An 18504-nucleotide genomic window follows, 5' to 3' on the forward strand; every position below is an offset into this window, starting at 1 on the left:
GAAGACTTTAAAATGATATCGCCAATATTTATGGCTTATTTCCCATAAAAAATACGTAATTATAAAAATGCCACAAGGAAATAGCTTCAGAACAACATTTAGTAACTGACTTCAGACTTCCGTTTTTATTAATATTATCTGTGTGCGCGTGCTTCATACTGTTATAAAAATTAACTCTCAACATTTTTTCCAATCGCGCCTAAAGAATTATAACTTCAATAAATAAAAAACATGATCCAAAATGCCTTAAGGGGCGCCAAATTCCTTTTATGTACACAGGCGCCAGTAGCCCTTACGGGGCCCTGCTCCTCTATACCGTAATATGCATACATCTTGCTGCAATATTGTTTTCATCCATTCTACATCATTAAAAAAATGGTGAAAACGTTGAATTATCAACGTCCGTTTGTCCGTCTGTCCGTCCGTCTGTAGTCACATCTCCTATGTTGTTATGGACGATAAAGAAAAATATAAGGTGTCAAATAACAGTACTTGAATAGGGCAAGACAGTAATGGTAAATAATTTCAGTTTGGACTTTCGGTTCTTTAGTTGCAACCGGAAGTTACATATACAGGGTGTCCAGAAACTCTACCGACAAACGAAGACAGGAGATTCCTGAGGTAATTTTAAGACATTTTAACCCAATTCATCTAGTCCGAAAATGCTTCCTAAGGGAGCTAGAGCTCTTCGAAGATGGCGTCTTGTAATCAGTTTTTCTTAAATACCTCCAGAACTCTTCAATTTAGAAAAACAAAAATTGGTGGGCATATTTCTCTTCCAGAGGTAAATCGATTTCATCCATTTCGAATTTCGAGTACCGGTCATAGGTGTCCGTTTTGGGTAGGGCAACGGTTATTTTATCGCATAACTTTTTTGTCTTTAACTTTTAAGCATTTTTGATACTGGATTATTAAATTGTTAGGTATTTTAGTGCTAAAAGGTACTCTCGATTTAAGTCGGTAGAAGACACCGTTTTCGAGAAAAATCAATTTGAAAGTTTTTCGTTTTTTTAATTTAAAAAAAAATTGAAAAAAATAAAAAAAATCGGTGTATTTTGCCAACTTAAAGCAAGAGTAACTTTTGATATTAAAATACCTCATAATTTAATAATCTAGAGTCAAAAATGCTCAAAAATTAAAGACAAAAAAGTTATGCGATAAAATAACCGTTGACCTACCCAAAACGGACGCATATGGCAGATACTAGAAATTTGCAATTAATGAAATCGATTCATCTCTGGAATATAAATAAATGTACCAGTTTTCGTTTCTCTAAACGGTTAAAAAAAAATTGGATATTCAAAAAACGAAAAATTTTCAAATCGATTTTTCTAGAAAACGATGTATCCTACCGACTTAAAGCAAGAGTAACGTTTAGCACTAGAATATCTTACAATTTAATAATCCAGTATCAAAAATGCTTAAAAGTTAAAGACATAAAAGTCATGCGATAAAATAACCGTAGCCCTACCCAAAACGGACGCCTATGACCGGTACTAGAAATTCGCAATAGATGGAATAGATTTATCTTGGGAAGATAAGTAAGTGTACCAATTTTCGTTTTTCTAAATATAAGCGTTGTGGAATTATTTAAGAAAAACTGATTACAAGACGCCATCTTCAAAGAACCCTAGCTGCCTTAGGAAGCATTTTCGGACTATATGAATCAGGTTAAAATGTCTTAAAATTATCTGAGGAATCTCCTGTCTTAGTTTGTCCGTAGAGTTTCTGGACACCCTGTATTTATCGTTTAGATCAGTGTTTCCCAAAGTGTGGGTCGCGACCCCCTGGGGGGTCGCAATGAGGTACTAGGGGGGTCGCCGGAAATTTCCAAAATAAGACAAAAACACTACTTTGTTAAATCATGTATTTTTATTTTAATAAAGCCGTAAATAAAAATTAACAATTAATTATCAAACGAAACATAAAACTAAATATTTAAAGTCCTTAAAAGTAAAAGAAAAAAATAAAGTCAAATATTACAATGTTAATGAGACCCATGCGCCTGTTTTTTTGAAACTAGTCTTTCAAATCTAGGCTGTGTATTTGAGACACACACAATTATATCGTTTTCAAGTACGAGACGATTTCTCACTTTTGTTTTAATGGCAGTCATAGACGAGAAACTTAACTCACATAAATATGATGTTACAAATGGAACCAAACATTTTACAGCTTCATTCGCCAACTGAGGGTATTCCTGCATCTTTTTGGTCCAAAATTCGTCCGGGTTCTGGGAAAAAAATTGGAGCTTCAACATTCCATCACTTGATATTTCAATAAGTTGTTCTTTCATGTTTATTGGTATTTCAGCATGTTGAAAGGAATCGGCTAAAAACGGATTCAGTATCCATCTGCAACTATCGTAACTGTTTTGAATTTCTTCGGGGAAATAATCACAGAGCTGTTGTTTTAAATTAAGCAAAGTAACTTGCATGCCTGCATAAACTTGTTCAAAATTTGTAGCACTGTAACATACATTTTCTATAATTTCCTGAACGCACTGGAATGAATCGAGCTGCTTTTTGCCAAGTGAAGTTGACCATAAATCGATTTTTCTTATAAACCCCTTAATTTTATCTGTGGCTGTAATTATATTAATGTCGCGACCTTGCAAATTACTGTTCAAAATATTTAATTGTTCGAATATATCAGCAAGGAAACCTAGTTTCAAAAGCCAAATAGGATCGGAAAATTGATTTTCATATGGGGACTTCTCATCTTTCAAATACATTAAAAGCTCTGCTCTTAAGTCAAATACTCTTTTTAAGACGTTGCCCCTTGAAAACCACCTTACTTCGGTGTGATAAAGAAGATTTTGAAATATAGCATCCATGTCTTCGCAGATTTTTCGAAAAATACGGGTCTGTAAAGCTTTTCCTTTAATGGAATTTACAACTTTAATGATGGATTTCATAACACAGTCCATTTCAGGAGGTAAAGCTTTTGACGCCAGAGTTTCTCGATGTAAAAAACAATGTCTCCATGTGGCATTAGGCATTATTTCTTGTAATCTGACGACAAGACCAGATTGATGTCCTGTCATAGCTTTAGCGCCATCTGTGCATATAGCAATACATTTTCCCCAGTCAATAACATATTTACTTGTGCGTTTCACAAAACTGTCGAATAAACATTTTCCAGTGGTATTGGTCTCCAATGGGGAACAAAATAAAATATCTTCTTGAATGCCATTATTTGTATCATATCTTACAAACGTAATAAATTGGGCACAGTTAGATATATCCGTGGATTCGTCCATTTGAAGAGAGAAGTACGTGCATTTATTAAGATTTTCCACAACTTGCGCTTGAATATCTTCTGCCATATCACTAATTCTTCTTTGGATAGTATTATTTGACAGAGGTATTGTTTTTAACTTTGCAGACTCTTTTTCACCAATCATTATATGTACCACTTCAACAGCTGCTGGCAAAATGAGATTTTCAGCAATTGTGTGCGGATTACTAGTTTTGGCAACGCGATAAGCAACTTTATAACTTGCTAATAATGCTTTTTCGTTAGTAGTGGTTGCCAATTGAAAAGTATCTTGCTGTTTGTGAAGGACGTTCAGCTTTCTTTCAAAGAATTCTACGGGTTTGTCTTTTTTATCTGGATGTTTGCTATTTTAATGTCGAAGTAACTTTGATGGCTTCATGCTTTCGTTTGACAATACTTCTCCACAAATAACACATTGTGGTTTATTGGAAATAATGGTAAAACCATATTTAAGATATTCATCACTGTAAAGTCTGTTTTTCTTTTTATTACTGCCACTTTCAGACGTAGATGGTTCTGCACTTCTTTTTAAAAACTTATCCATAATTTGTAATTTATCGTAGACGTAAATACGTAAACGGGAATACGTAAGTCGCAAAATATTTACTCTTTACTTAATACCGCTGCATTCGCCACAACGTGCTGTTTCGAACTGAGGTCTCATTGCACATCGCCGCTTATATAAAGCCAAAACGAGGCTACGAGAACGTTCCAGAGTGCCATCTAGTAGCGAAGTAAGGAGTAGAGCCTTCGCGAATATCATGGAAAAGTATTGCGATGTAGACACAAAGATGTCGCGGTGTACAATGTGTAGTCGACTTTTTATTATTTATTTTTATTGTAAATGCTAGTCTGGCAGAAGTACTACTAGTGTACTAGTGGGACAGATCGCAATTATTAAAATAATTGTTGAATTTTTTAAATGTATTTAGTTTGAATTTAAACAGTAAAGTAAAATAAAATTTGAGAAACCATCAGTTGTAAATTAGGCACGCTATTTTTGTCGCTATTTTGGTTTGGGTGATGAGTAGGGGGTCGTGAACAATTTTTTTAACAAAAAGGGGTCGCGCTTTAGATAAGTTTGGGAAACACTGGTTTAGATAAATCGTTTATATCTCAAAACTAGACGTATGATATATCTCTATGAACGCGCATTGAAAAGCTCAAATATAAGGTAGGTGTACCGACTTTAAGAGCCAACAGTAGCGCGTCTTTACTATAACTTCGGGACAGAGCCGTGCGGTACATATTTTCAATATGATGCAAGTCTTTAAAATGCCGCCCCTTATACAGGTTGTTTTTAAATAAGTATGACAAACTTTAATGGGCAATTCTACATATAAAATAATGACAATTTGCACGATAAACATAGTATGTACGCAAATGCTTCGTTTCCGAGATACGAGGTGTTGAAATTGTGATTACAAGCAGACGATTTATTTATTAGAGGTATAGTTATTGTGCATAAGGTAGTTATTGAGGTATATAAGAGGTAGTTATTGTGCATTTTTTGACATACAACCAGTGGCGGCTCGTACCACTTTAAGAAGGTAGTGCCACAACTCGGGCAGCCGCCAAAATTTTTAGTGACGGATTCACGATATTGTCAAAAAAAGGTATACTGACAACAAAAACTAAAAAAAATATGCGCGGATACTTTTATCTTATGTACATATCTTAAGTTTATTGATCTGAGGTGCCAAGCAATTGTCCAACATTGATCAAAACAGTTCCGTAAATTAATTAATAATAAAAACCTCTTAACCTACCACCAGCATTTACTGCTGATAGTGCTTGAAAATTGTTATTACGATTTAGTCTCTATTTACCAATTTATAAAAATAATACTATTTCATTATTCACACACATGCACAAATTTTTGTAATGTCACTTTTAAAGTTTACGATATATGAAGTTCATTCTTCTATTTTTTGGTTGCAAAGTTTTCAATGACTTTATAATTAAAATTATCAATACAATTTACAAAATGCTTTTCTGCAGATAGCATACCTAAAGCACTAGGTTTCGATGTAAACATCGAAAAACAGCGTTCTGCTTCAGATGTTGATATAGGAATGGTAACTAAAATACTTAAAAGTTTAATAGTTTCTTCAAATGTGCTTTTTGAACCTTCCCTCTACAATAAAACCGATAGCGAAACAGCCCCAGAGGTAGTACTTAATTCGTCTCGCTAATACAGTACCTACTTCTAATTCAGTTTTAAACCGAGTTTTTCTTAAAAATTAAAATTGTCTCCAGTCTCCATGGTTCATTAAGAAATGATTCGGAGAACTGATGCTTATAAGCAGAAAACTTCTCCGACATAAATAAATTAGAAGCAACTAAATGTCCGGAGAAGGTAGACCTTTGAAAGATCTGGTACTTTGAATAATATGAACCTTTAAGTCGTTGTCTAATTCGGCGCTAAAATTGACCAGCTCCTTAAATATGCCTCTATTTTCTGAATTTTCTTTTTCGTCGTGACCTCTTAAAGCTAACTCGAAAGCTCCACAACACCTTATAACATTTGTAGTTTTTTTTCTAGCGAAAAACCACCAAAAAAATTTTAAAATACTAATCTTTATTGTCAATTAATAAATTAAACTTAAGAAATAATCAAAATATTATCAAAATACCCACGATCATGATGCACCAAAAGTTTAATTATAAATACAAAAACTTTTTAACAGAAAATATACATAATAAAAGCGACAAACCAGCACGTAAAGAAACTCAAAATAAATAGACCTGGCTTCATGCCCTCACCAAATTTTGTTGTGTCGCTATTGAAGAAAACTGTAATGCTTTACAAAATAAGTTAAGTAGTTTGTACTAGATGGCAGAATCGACTGTAAATGAATTTATATAAGATTTTTGTGAATCACAGTTTATAACTTGAAATTCAAAATCGGCCAAGCAATGGAATGTGTTCTTAAAATTATACCCCAAAAAACCCCAATGCGAAAAAATTTTCCTCCAAAAAATCCCCCATTCAGTGCATACCCCCAAAAAATCCCCCAAATAAGAAAAAATACCCCAAATTTGGGGGAAATTCCCCCAATCTGGCAACCCTGTACCCTCGTGCCTGGCACAGAGATTCTAATGTTAAGGTATACTAATAGTCCAATATAGCTCTTTCTCTGTCACTTACATATAATGCTCGTAAAATCTTTCTCTCTTTACTCGTGCCAGTACTGACTTCGGCGCGAAGGAGATTCTCCTGTCGAATACTCTCCGCTGTCGGCAGGGATTGTATTGCGCCCATAGTTGCCATATTTTATATAATTTATGAAGATCAAAAGAAATACACACAAAAAAATTAATAGGAATTAAAAAGTTTTGAAGATAAAAAATATGTTTATGGATAGTTAGCAAGGTAGTGCCATGGCTCTATGGCACTACCTCACGGGCCGCCACTGCATACAACTAAGAATTTTATACGCACCATTGGCGCGCATATTGGTAATGGCCTGAATTTTTTTATAGAAAAAAAAAATAGTATGCCACTGAGATATTTTAAATTAAAAAAAATTTGAATTCCTTGTTTAATTTGTGACAAAGATATATCTTCCCCTTTTTTCATACGACGCTCCGTTTTTATGCAAAAAATATCTTAACGCTTACAAAGTTATGAGTTTCTAGAAGCGAAAATCGATCAATCAAAGAATTAAGAGCATAGGCGCAAATTTGCTTGCAATGCTTTTTAAATGCATTCATTTTTTTTCGAAACCTGAAAAAACTATTAAATATTTTTGAAAAACAGATTGAATGACTGAAAGAAAGAAACCGAGAGCCGAAAGTCTCTTAGAATAAACAAAAGTTTCTATTGAATAAGATATTTGAAATTAAAAAGTAGACTCAATTTTCTCTTTTTTTTCACCCCTGAAATTGTTCAAATAAACATTATAGAGGTTTTCATGGATTTTCGGCCCTCGGTAATAATGCAATCTTTTATTCTACGTTTAAATTTTTCAAAAATACTAATTAGTTTTCCCAGGATTCTAAAAAAATGAATGCACTTAAAATGATTCTACATACAAGCAAATTTTGCGCCTACCCACTTAACGACAATGCATAAAGCCAGCCACTAACGATACTGCGGCGTCGATCAATTTGGTCGAATTCGACCTAATCGGCAAACATTTTGATCGTGTGTTACCGTGCATCCAACAAAGTCGTACAATTTTACCGCAGACAGACAGTCTATCTGCTTCAGTATTGCAGAATTGATATCATTGACGATTTTGTCGAACGACACCGCAGTACCGTGAGCGGCCGGATTAATATATAGATGAACAAATTCATTTTAAATGTAGCTCCATCTGTTAAGAGCCCGTCTACAGATTTTTCGTAATCAAATAAACGCTTTTTATCCTGGCTCGAATTTTCTTTTTCAGCTGAAAATTCGCAACTTATATCAAGATTTTCTGCAATTTTATTAAATTTTCATTTGTCATTAGTGATATTGTCTCTCTAACTTTTCAATTTTTCTATAGTTTCTGACAACATTTTTACACAATCTTACACTTTAATTTTTGATTTTAATGATTATGCCGCCCCCCTTGTAATGCCGCCTGATGCGACTGCCTCACCGCATCATATCACGGCACGGCCCTGCTTCAGGAGATAGTAGCAAATTTTTTTGAAAGTTCTGCGAAACTTTGGCAACAGTGCGTCGGGATTATTTAACATAATTTGAATATTGTGACATTAACTCATAGGCGCGCTAATTGGATGTAATAGAAAACAATTTTATTATTAGTAAATAAATATTTATAAAAATTAACCAAAATAGGTGAAAAATTTATTAAAAGCGTGTATTTTGGTTTTTTATTTAAATTTAAAATTTAATTTTTAAACTGTTGATGATATTTCTAGACTAAAAATCCCCCTAAAACTTTATATACTCGCATTAGAATTCGAAATATTTTTACGTAAATATACTTACCTAAAAGTAAAACTCACAATTAACAATTATCTATTTTTTCAAATAGTCCAACAACTTAGTTTTATTACACAAAAATATAATAAATTAATTATAAATAAACACTAACGAATTCTTAAAATAATACACTACTGTACTGAACAGATATCGATACAGATAACAGAACAGATAAGAGAATCATGCTATTATACTTAGAAATCTTACGCAGGCTGGTCAAAATGACAGTAACTATTTCTGTATGTTGCCTAATCAGTTATAGTAGGTACATTCTATCACGGTTTTTGCGGTAAATTTTAAAGAACCGCTTGGATTGAGATGAAATTTGGCAAAAAAGTGATATTGTGCCGATGTGTGCTTTTGCCCTGGGGGTGACTTTCACCCCCTTTTGGGGGTGAAAAAATATATGTCAAAAATAAGTCCAAAAATAGATAAACTAACTATTTTTAAGTAACTTTTGTTCTATAGAGTTTTTTCGCCAAGTCAACACTTTTCGAGTTATTTGCGAGTGAATATGTTCATTTTTCAACAAAATAACCACGTTTTTAGACGGTTTTTCGCAAATAACTCAAAAAGTAAGTATTTTGTCGAAAAAAACGTTCTTAGGAAAAATATAGCCTGTGAAAAAATAAAAAAATGGTGTACGCTTGAGGCCTCTGGACCTCGTAGAAGCAGAGTTATAGGCAATGAAAAATAGGTTCATATTCGCCAAATTTCAAATAGACTATTTCAACGTGAAATATCCAAAAAATAAAGCACTTTTTGGGGAAAACCTATTACAACTTTTTTAAAGTGTTTAAAAAAGCTTTATTTCTGATTTTATAAAAAGTTTCTAGCATCAAATTTAAGCAAGTTACGCTCAAAATAAAGTTGCTCCCTTTTGTTTTGGCAAAAAAAAAATCGGGAAGATCACCCCCTAATTGGCAACCTAACTGAAATTAATCTTTACCGCTCCACAAATTATTTAACTTAAGTTGTGTTTATATGATATTATGTAAGTTTCATTGACTCAAAGTGCTTATTTTTGAAAAAATTTGGTTTTAAAATAATATTTTTAAAATTTTTAATTTTGAAAAATATGCTTTTTTTCAAAATAACTTAAAAACTGTTAGATACCAAAAATCTCAAAAAACAAAAAAGTCAGTATTACTTTTCTGAATATCTTGTATTTTTTGTTTTTCTCTAAGACAAAAATTGATTAAGATTTTGTGTTTCTAAATTTGCATACACTCGTGATCAGTGACTCGTTCAAGCCCTTTTAACTACAGCTCTTGCAAAAATAAGGACTTTGAACCGATGAAACTTACAGATCATATAAACAATACATACACGAGTAAAGACACTTGTGAAGTGGTAACGATTAAGTTCATCGGAGATACTAATTAGGAGGTGATTTTCCCGATTTTTTATCAAAAAAAAGGGACTAACTTTATTTTGAGCGTAACTTGTTTACTTTTGATGCTAGAAATTTTTTATAAAACAAAAATGAAACCTTTTTTAAATACTTTAAATAATTTTTAATGAGTTTTCCTCAAAAAGTGCTTAATTTTTTGGTTATTTCACGTTAAAGTATTCCATTTGGAATTAAACGAATATGAACCTATTTTTCATTAACTATAACTCTGCTTTTACCAGGTATAGATACCTAAAATATACACATTTTTTGCGGGCTATATTTTTGCTAAGGATGCTTTTTTCGGCAAAATACTTACTTTTTGAGTTATTTGCGAAAAACCGTCTAAAAGCGCGGTTGTTGACTTAATGAAAAAACTCTATAAAACAAAAGTTACTTAAAATTAGTCAATTTATCCATTTCCGAACTTACTTTGGACGTATATTTTTTCACCCCCCAGAAAGGGTGAAAGGCACCCCTAGGGCAAAAGCACACATCGGCACAATATCACATTATTTTTTCTTTGACTTGTTAGCTATGTGTATGCCAAATTTCAAGTCATTCCAAGCGGATTTTTAAAATTTAGAGGTTTTGCAATATTTTACCGTTAAAGAACGTACTATTATTAGTTATAATGTGTTCGATTTCTTGTTAGAGATAAAGATTTTTAGTAGTTCCAATGTGACAAAAAATCTAGATATGGGATAAAAAAAGTTTATTTGAAGAAAGTGTAGCTATTTTTTGTTCTTCTTAATGGCGGTACAGGCTCGTTTTTTAATATTGTATTTAATTATAGAGTAATTTCCACATCCTAACATATTTCTCAAATTGGGCTTTGTACTGCCATTGTTTACTATATTACGAATATGTGTGTCAAATATCTCGACAAAATATTCAAAATTAAAGCCGCAATCTTGGACCGCGTCTTCCGTTTTTGATGACGCGCTACTGTAGCCTCTTAATTTGTAAAATTAAAAGTTGTGACCGGAAGTTTTCCAAAACTATTTGAAAACTAGATTTTAGAGACATTTAGTTAAGGTTTTATCTGGCTATAATCGCCCATAAACGCCCTTACGTACGTTTCACTCTCATTAGATATCTTCAGAGGCTGTATATATGGCCACCTCCCAGGTACATCCAATTATAAATTTATCACATTTAGTTATTTTTCTTAAATATTTAGTAAGTTTTATTAGTGATTTTAGAACTAATCGGGTTGTATCCACAGAGAATGAAGCAGGTGAATTACTAAATATTGCCAATCCAAATGAAATTAACAGCAAAAAAGGTACTTCAGGGGAATAAGCTAGAAATAGACCATATTCGGGACACTCAAAGATCCAGGTGGCTGACTACTTTTTTAGTTATTGTACACCTATAGGAAGAAAACCTATCTGTTTCCTGCCTAGAGTTCACGTCCGTTTTTTAATTATTGAAAAACCTTCAAAATGCCGATTTTATAAAGTTAAAAAGTTAATTTGTTGCTACGCAAACTGCATAATAAGTGAAAATTGTTATTTGTTAATAACTTTTACTAAAACAACTTTAAAACTTTAGTGTTTCACCCAAAGTTGGATATTGGGGTACTTAACAAACCCTCAAAATTTGAGACCGATCCATTAATTAGTTTAAGAGTTATTCTAATTGTTTATCCCAGAAACCCTTATTTTGCAATAACATAAGACAGAAAATAATGAAGATAGGGCAATTCTTAGTATGCCAAATGAAAGTAGAAGAGTGATAGTATCAAACTGTCTTAAAAAAAGATAAAAAAATTAATTAATATAGTCAAAAATCCTAATGCCAAATTGTTGAAATTTTGTAGTTTATAAACATTTAGAATAACTTTAAAACTATTATCCGTAGAAAAAATCCTTTTAGATATTGGAAAAGCTGGTATTCTACACAAATTTTTAAAACTGTAGTTCAATTGGTGACTAGTCGTGGTAAGTGAAGGGGAACTGGGAACCGACAAATAAACGAGTTCAAAAACTAAAAAGTCAACTTAAAACTACTATAATTCTCTACTTCTCTCGGGATCTACTGAATATATTTTGATCGTTCTTTTTTAATTTATATGTTATTTTTCTGTACATTACAAATATGCAATTTGTCTAGACATTTATTAATTAATAAACAGTCTAATTTGTTGAAACAATTTTTGAAAAAATATTTTTTTCCCAAAAATCCATGATTTTAATTATACTATCATTATTAATCATAGAAAAAGTTAAGGTATACTTTAATAAATAAATTATCTTTAATAAATAATTATCTAATAAAAATAATTTATTTATTAAAGTGTACTTTAACTTTTTATACGATCATTATTGATACTATGATTAAAAAAATAGATTTTTGTAAAAAAATATTTTTTCATGAATTGTTTAAACAAATTAGACTGTTTATTAATTAATAAATTTATAAACAAATTGCATATTTGTAATGCACGTAGAAATTACATATCAATTAAAAAAGAAAGATCAAAATCCATTGAGTTGATCCGGAGATACAGACAATTATATTAATTTGAAATTGCTTTTTCGGCATTTTAATTCGGTGGATTTGTAGGTTTTCCCTAGCAATCGTTTGAACTACATTTTTGAAAAATCGTAGAGGGTGCTGTGAAGGTACAATGTTTGTGCAAATTTTTCAAGAAAAAACACAAATCCCATTCTTTAAAATAGCATTAATAAGATTCTTTAATTATTATAAACAACTTAGCTGTGAATTAAAAAAACACATGGCTAACTTTGTCCCAAATGAACCCAGGCTAAATTTTTTTATTTGAAAATTCGTGTTAAAATACTAACTTTTCGAATATATAAAAATATTGTTTCTACGGATAACATTTTTAAAATTTTTCTTAATGTTTATAAACTACAAAATTTCAAAAATTTGGCATTAGTATTTTTGACTATATTAATTAATTTTTTTTTATCTTTTTTTAATACAGTTTGATACTATGTCACTCTATGTTAATCACTCTTCTACTTTCATTTGGCATACTCAGATTTGCCATATCTTCATTATTTTCTGTCTTATGTTATTGCAAAATAAAGGTCTCTGGGATAAACAATTAGGATAACTCTTAAACTAATTAATGGATCGGTCTCAAATTTTGAGGGTTTGTTAAGTACCCCAATACCCAACTTTGGTTGAAACACTAAAGTTTTAAGTTTGTTTTAATAAAAGTTATTAATAAATAACGATTTTCACTTATTTTGTAGTTTGCGTAGCAACAAATTAACTTTTTAATTTTAAAAAATAGGCATTTTGAAGGTTTTTCAATGTTCTAAAAAATTGAATTTTGTTATTTTATGTCAACTATTTAGCTTTTGAATAGGGTGCAAAAAATCGAAAAAAATCGCGATTTTTGCACTAAATTGTTAATAATTAAAAAACGGACGTGAACTCCAGGCAGGAAACAGGTAGGTTTTCTTTCTATAGGTCTACAATCAGGGCCGGACTGGCTCCTAAAAAAGGCGCCAACCCAAATTCTAAAAAAGGCGCCAACCCAATCTCTAAACAAAGGCGCCAGACCCCCTTCTAAGCTTTTGCATCAAACTTTTTTGAAATCCTAGTGCATTAGGCCTGGATCCCGCGTACCAAAAAAAGTTGTATAATAGCAAGCTGAAAATGTGTTTATAGGTTAACGATGTCTAGTCGGATAAACTTGGATGTATGGGAACACTGGAATATGTGAAGTTTTAATTGTGGTAACAGGTTAAAAATTTGAAACGTCAGACTACGAAAACTGTCACATGTATTTTGTCGGACAGAACTTCCAATTTATTTTTTACTCACTCATTAAACTCTCATGGAAAAATCAGACTGGTACCAACTGAGCATTTTAATAAGTCAGACACGTAGAACATGTTAAATGACAGAAATTATGTTGGTGATAAATAGCAGTCTGATTTTTGCATAAGAGTTGAATGAAAGGGAAACAAATTAATTGGAAGTTCTGTCCGACAAAATACATGGGACGTTTTCGTAGTCTGACGTTCCAAATTTTTAACCTGTTGTACAATTAAAACTTCCCCTGTTCCAGTGTTTCCAAACACAAGTACATCAAAGTTTGTCCGATTAGACACTGTTAACTTATTAACAAATTTTCAGCTTGCTATTATACAACTTTTTTTTGGTACGCAAGATCCAGGCCTACATGTAAAGTAAATTAATATTACTTGTGAATTTTTTTAAGTTTAATATTAATTTAAAACAATAAAGTAATTTACCATTTTTCAACTGCTTCTACAGAAGAATCTACTGGTTCAAAAACATTGATCAACAATCATGATCATTGGTGTTCAACAGAAGGTACTTTTAAAATTATTTCGAATTCTTAGAGCGCTCTAAAATAGCAGAGTAAACCTCGATAAAAAAGCCGCAATCACACTGTTTCAGGTGATCCGTAAATGAGCAGTGAATGGCATAATGTCAGTCGCTCGCAAACGGAGCCCTCGGAGAACTGGCGAAAGTCCTTTGTAATTCAAGCCTTAGCGTGGGCAAGGGCTCACTGCCTCGCCGGACAGTATAATTCTCTCCTAATCGCGGGAACTATATGGATAAGTATTTAATCACTTAGGAAAAAATAAAACAAAACGAAGTGAGAATGGAGCGTGTCACCGGTGGTGGTGCAGCTTTAACAAGGTATGAATGAGATGATAAGGTGTTCATTCTAGTAAAGGGAACAAAGGAAAAATTCTAAGCGAAGAGGGAAAGAGGAAGAAAGAGACTATGATCTTCGGAAGAATGGGATCTGTTCGAAGATCTCCGGTCAGTGGTAGGGACCTGACCAAGACGGATCTCCCAGGGGAGACAACCTTGCAAAGGAGCTCCTCACTTGGGGAGAAAAGACCTAGAGAGAAGGAGGAGAGCTCCGACATAACAGTTATGGTAAGAACAATGGATAAACTTACCAGAGTTTCAAATAATTTAGTGAAACTAATGTCCGACCATACAAACACGAAGGTCGAGATCAAGAATGAGGTAAAAAACTTAAAGATAGTCACCAAAGACATGAAGAGCAATCTCAGACAAGTCGCCCTCGGCAGCATTGAGAAACGAAATAGAATAGTAGAGCACACCGGTGAGGAAGGAACGACTAAGGAAACGGCAGGAGTGTCCACACAGGTCGGCTTCGAAGAGTTCTTTCCCGAAAAACTTAGTGAAGAAGAGATAGAAATGATCGCAACGGTTCTGAACTCAGGAGAAAGAGACTTTAAAAAATAAAGGACATCATAAAGATGGGAAGAAGCTCACTATAGGGTCGCCAAACCGGGAAGATAGGATAAACCTACATGCGACTTAGTAGTGGTCATGGAATCAGTGAGGGGGAAAGGTTCCACGACCTGACAAGGAAAAACAGGAACTGGGAGTATGTGCAGGAGGTACTTACAAACCAGGAAAGGTGGAGTACTTCCAACTTAGTACTATGAGTACGATGACAAGGACGGGTCAGAAGGAATAGACCAGGGAAAACCGTCAGAATATTTTCATGGTCCCTGTAGAGAAAGGGGTGACGGAAATCGACGGGGACAAGAGACTACTGGCAATTATTTCTAAATTGAGGAAAGACATGGAGATACTGGCGACCAGAGAGGCGTCCCTAAGAGTAGTGGGGGCTACAAAGGTAGGAACTTCAGGAAGCTCCTGGAAGTTAGATTTATGGGTATGGACTTTCACCTCGCGCAGGTGGAGTATGAATGCGGGGAAAGTAGGATGTAGACGCAGAAGGTGATCATGAAGGAAGGTAGAAAATCCCATGCCGAATTGCTCAAGCAAATCAAGGGTAGCCTAGACACAAATAAGGAGGCGATTAGCATCACAAGCGCTAAGAATACTACGGACGAGGACTTCACCCTCAAAGTGGCAGGGAAAGAACAGGCCAAGCGCCTGAAGAAGAATATCGTGGCCCGCACGGAGGAAGGGAAAATAGAGAAGGGAACACAAACGTCATGGTCGGACTGACACACATCACAGCCAAGAAGCCTCTGGAAAGAAAACATATACCAATTGACTGGAACTCGTGCAAGATTCGAGAGAGACTGCATGCCCAGCGCTGCTTTAGATGCCTGCAGTTCGGGCATAGTAAAACCGATTGCAAGGGAGAAAACATGACGGACTCCTACTACAGATGTGGCAAAGGGGGCACCAGGCACGATACTTTTAAGGTAAGTCGATAAGGCGACTTTTTGCCTCACTTGTAAAGAATCCGGTCACAGAGCCCACAGCTTACAGTGCCCGCAGTATAAAAAACTCATCCTCGAAAAGCGGGGGCTTAAGAGACACCTGGCCACAAGGGATGAGGAAAGGGTGGATGAAAGCACCTAGGACCAGAACTCAGACAGCCTATAGGTATGTTAGAGAGATAAGAACCATCTAATTCGAAGTTCCTTTAAATAAATATGGGAAGGGCGAGGGCCGCTCACGACGTTGCAGAGGTACTCACACGAAGGGAATGTTATCACATTTAGTCTCTCAACAAAGAATCATTAAAGATAAGAGATTTAACGTGACCATATACGTGATGAACCGAGGAGTTGGCATCACCAGACACTTTGTTAAGAATCGGTATGTTGAAGTACAAGTTTGATACCTGATGGTGTGCAATTGCTATGTTTCACCAAATGTCCCGCTTTGAGTATATGAAGAGTATATTGACTCGATTATCCAAGAGGCTGGGACGGAGAGTGTACCGGTCTCCGGTTACCGATGGTAAAACCCATCGTCTATTTGTTGACTTCAAAGCCGCGTACGACAATGCTAAGAGAACAGTACTATACCAATCAATACATGAGTTTGTTACACCAGAATAACTAGAATGACCAACTCCGACCAACTAGAATGACAATGTCTGACTTAAAAGAGTGCGTAAGTATAGACAAAAATATAATTCTAGAACTTTTGAAATAAAGGATGGACAAGGGGATGCGCCGGTAACCTGAATGTGAACGATCGTCCATGGAACCAAAGAGTTCAAGATGGGAGAGGGAAATACCTATGATAATGGATCCATGCACCTACGTTCGTAGGTAATAGTAAATACTTTCCGGACATCTCGCTGGTTTCAACGTTACTTCTAAACAGGGTCGTAAGCTGGACTGTTTTAAAAGAAGAATCACTCAGCTTACATAAATATGTGAGTTTTGAACTAGCGAGCAAAAGGAAGAAACGGAAAGATGAAGATATCGATCTAAAGAGATTTTTAAATGAGTAAGTCTTTGTGGGTGCTTTTAGCTTGATTGGTCTGAGATGCGAGGATGTGAGTGAGCTGATCGAGGATCTGAGTGGGGCACCGGAGTTGGCTTGTGTTAGGTCAAATGGGTGGTATGAAAGAAAATAACCGTACTGGTAGAATGAGGGGCTTGAATATCAGAGAACGAATTGTATGAGAGTAAGAATGGAGTGGAAGAGGTTATTAAAATTTCAAGCAGGAAAAAGAGAATCAATGAATTAAAGCGAATGCAGAACCAGTACAGAAATGAGATTACATGATTGAAGAGAGAAAAGTGGAGTAACCTGCTTCAGGATCTCAAAAGAGGTATCTGGGGACAGTGTTTCAAGATGGTGTGTATCTAACAGAAGGGGAAAAGACACACTATCCCCTGCCCGAGGAGAAGAGACTGTTTAATACGGGAGCGCTTTCCTCAAGTGGAGAACAGACGTTTAAGTGTTACTTGTTTCATAGAGGCGGTACCCTTTACTGAGTTGGAACTCGGCGAGGCCGTTGGATGGATAAAGATCCGAAAGGTAACTGGCATACGGTACCGTAGACGGAGTCATACCGGAGAAGCTAAGGCTCGCCGCACAACTGAACCATAAGAGGTCAGAAAAACCTTTGTGCCATTTTCGAGCTATGTGTGTTGGCCTTTGATTACCTGATACGAGTTGAATTTTGTTGTACCCACTGGCTTCATTATGATGTATGATTCTAGGGTGCAAAAATCCTGTATGTATGATTTAGTTATGGCGCGCAGAAAACTGCACTCATTAGGCCAATTGTGGGATGTAACACTATTGTAATATAATATAAACAGATGACATTGATACCTACGAAAGGCTCCTGAATCGTAAAATAGCCGCGCGACTCATCTAAGCTATTTATTATAACAGAAACCGTGGATACGAAAGGCGCCCGAATCTTAAAAATGGTCTTCGAGGGCGCCGCGCGTCCTCGGAGCAGATATTGATACCAACAAAAGGTCTTCGAGGGCGCCGCGCGTTGCATCTAAGCTTTTTATTATAATAGAAACAGCGGAAATTGATACCCACGAAAGGCGCTCAAATCGTAGAAATAGTCTTCGAGGGCGCCGTGCGTTGCATACAAGCAATTTATTATAATAGAAACAGTGGATGTTGATACCTACGAAAGGCGCCCGAATCGTAAAAATTGTCTTCGAGGGCGCGCGCGTCCTCGGAGCAGATATTGATACACACAAAGGCGTTTGAATCGTAAAAATGGTCTTCGAGGGCGCCGTTCGTCGCATCTAAGCAATTTATTATAACAGGAACAGCGGACATTAATACCTACAAAAGGCGCCGGAATCGTAAAAATGGTCTTCGAGGGCGCTGCGCGTTCTCGGAGCGGATATTGATATCCATGAAAGGCGCCCGAATAGCCTACGTTATTTGATTATCTGATATCTGGTATTTTGTTGTACCCACTGGCTTCATTATGTAGGTTTCTGGTGCCAAACGGCGGAATCACAAGCAGTAGAAACATTTTTTAGGGGAATGGTAGCTGCATCATATTTGTGTAACAGTTCAAAAAAAAATTTTTTTCAGCGTTTAATTTTTTTAATGGATAGATAGTAACCAAGGCAAAAGGCGCACCGGCCCGATGGCCGGTGGGCCGGCGGGCCAGTCCGGGCCTGTCTACAAT

General features: G+C 34.9%; 1 protein-coding gene across 4 annotated transcripts in view; it reads right to left on the reverse strand.

Annotated features, from left to right (window-relative positions):
• The window catches only part of LOC114342489 (putative fatty acyl-CoA reductase CG5065), a 269687-nt gene that overhangs the window by 176098 nt on the left and 75085 nt on the right, over positions 1-18504 (reverse strand). The gene's annotated exons all lie outside the window — the stretch shown is intronic.

The sequence above is a fragment of the Diabrotica virgifera genome, chromosome 4 (genome assembly GCF_917563875.1).
Source record: "Diabrotica virgifera virgifera chromosome 4, PGI_DIABVI_V3a".
NCBI classification, from domain to species: Eukaryota; Metazoa; Arthropoda; class Insecta; order Coleoptera; family Chrysomelidae; genus Diabrotica; species Diabrotica virgifera.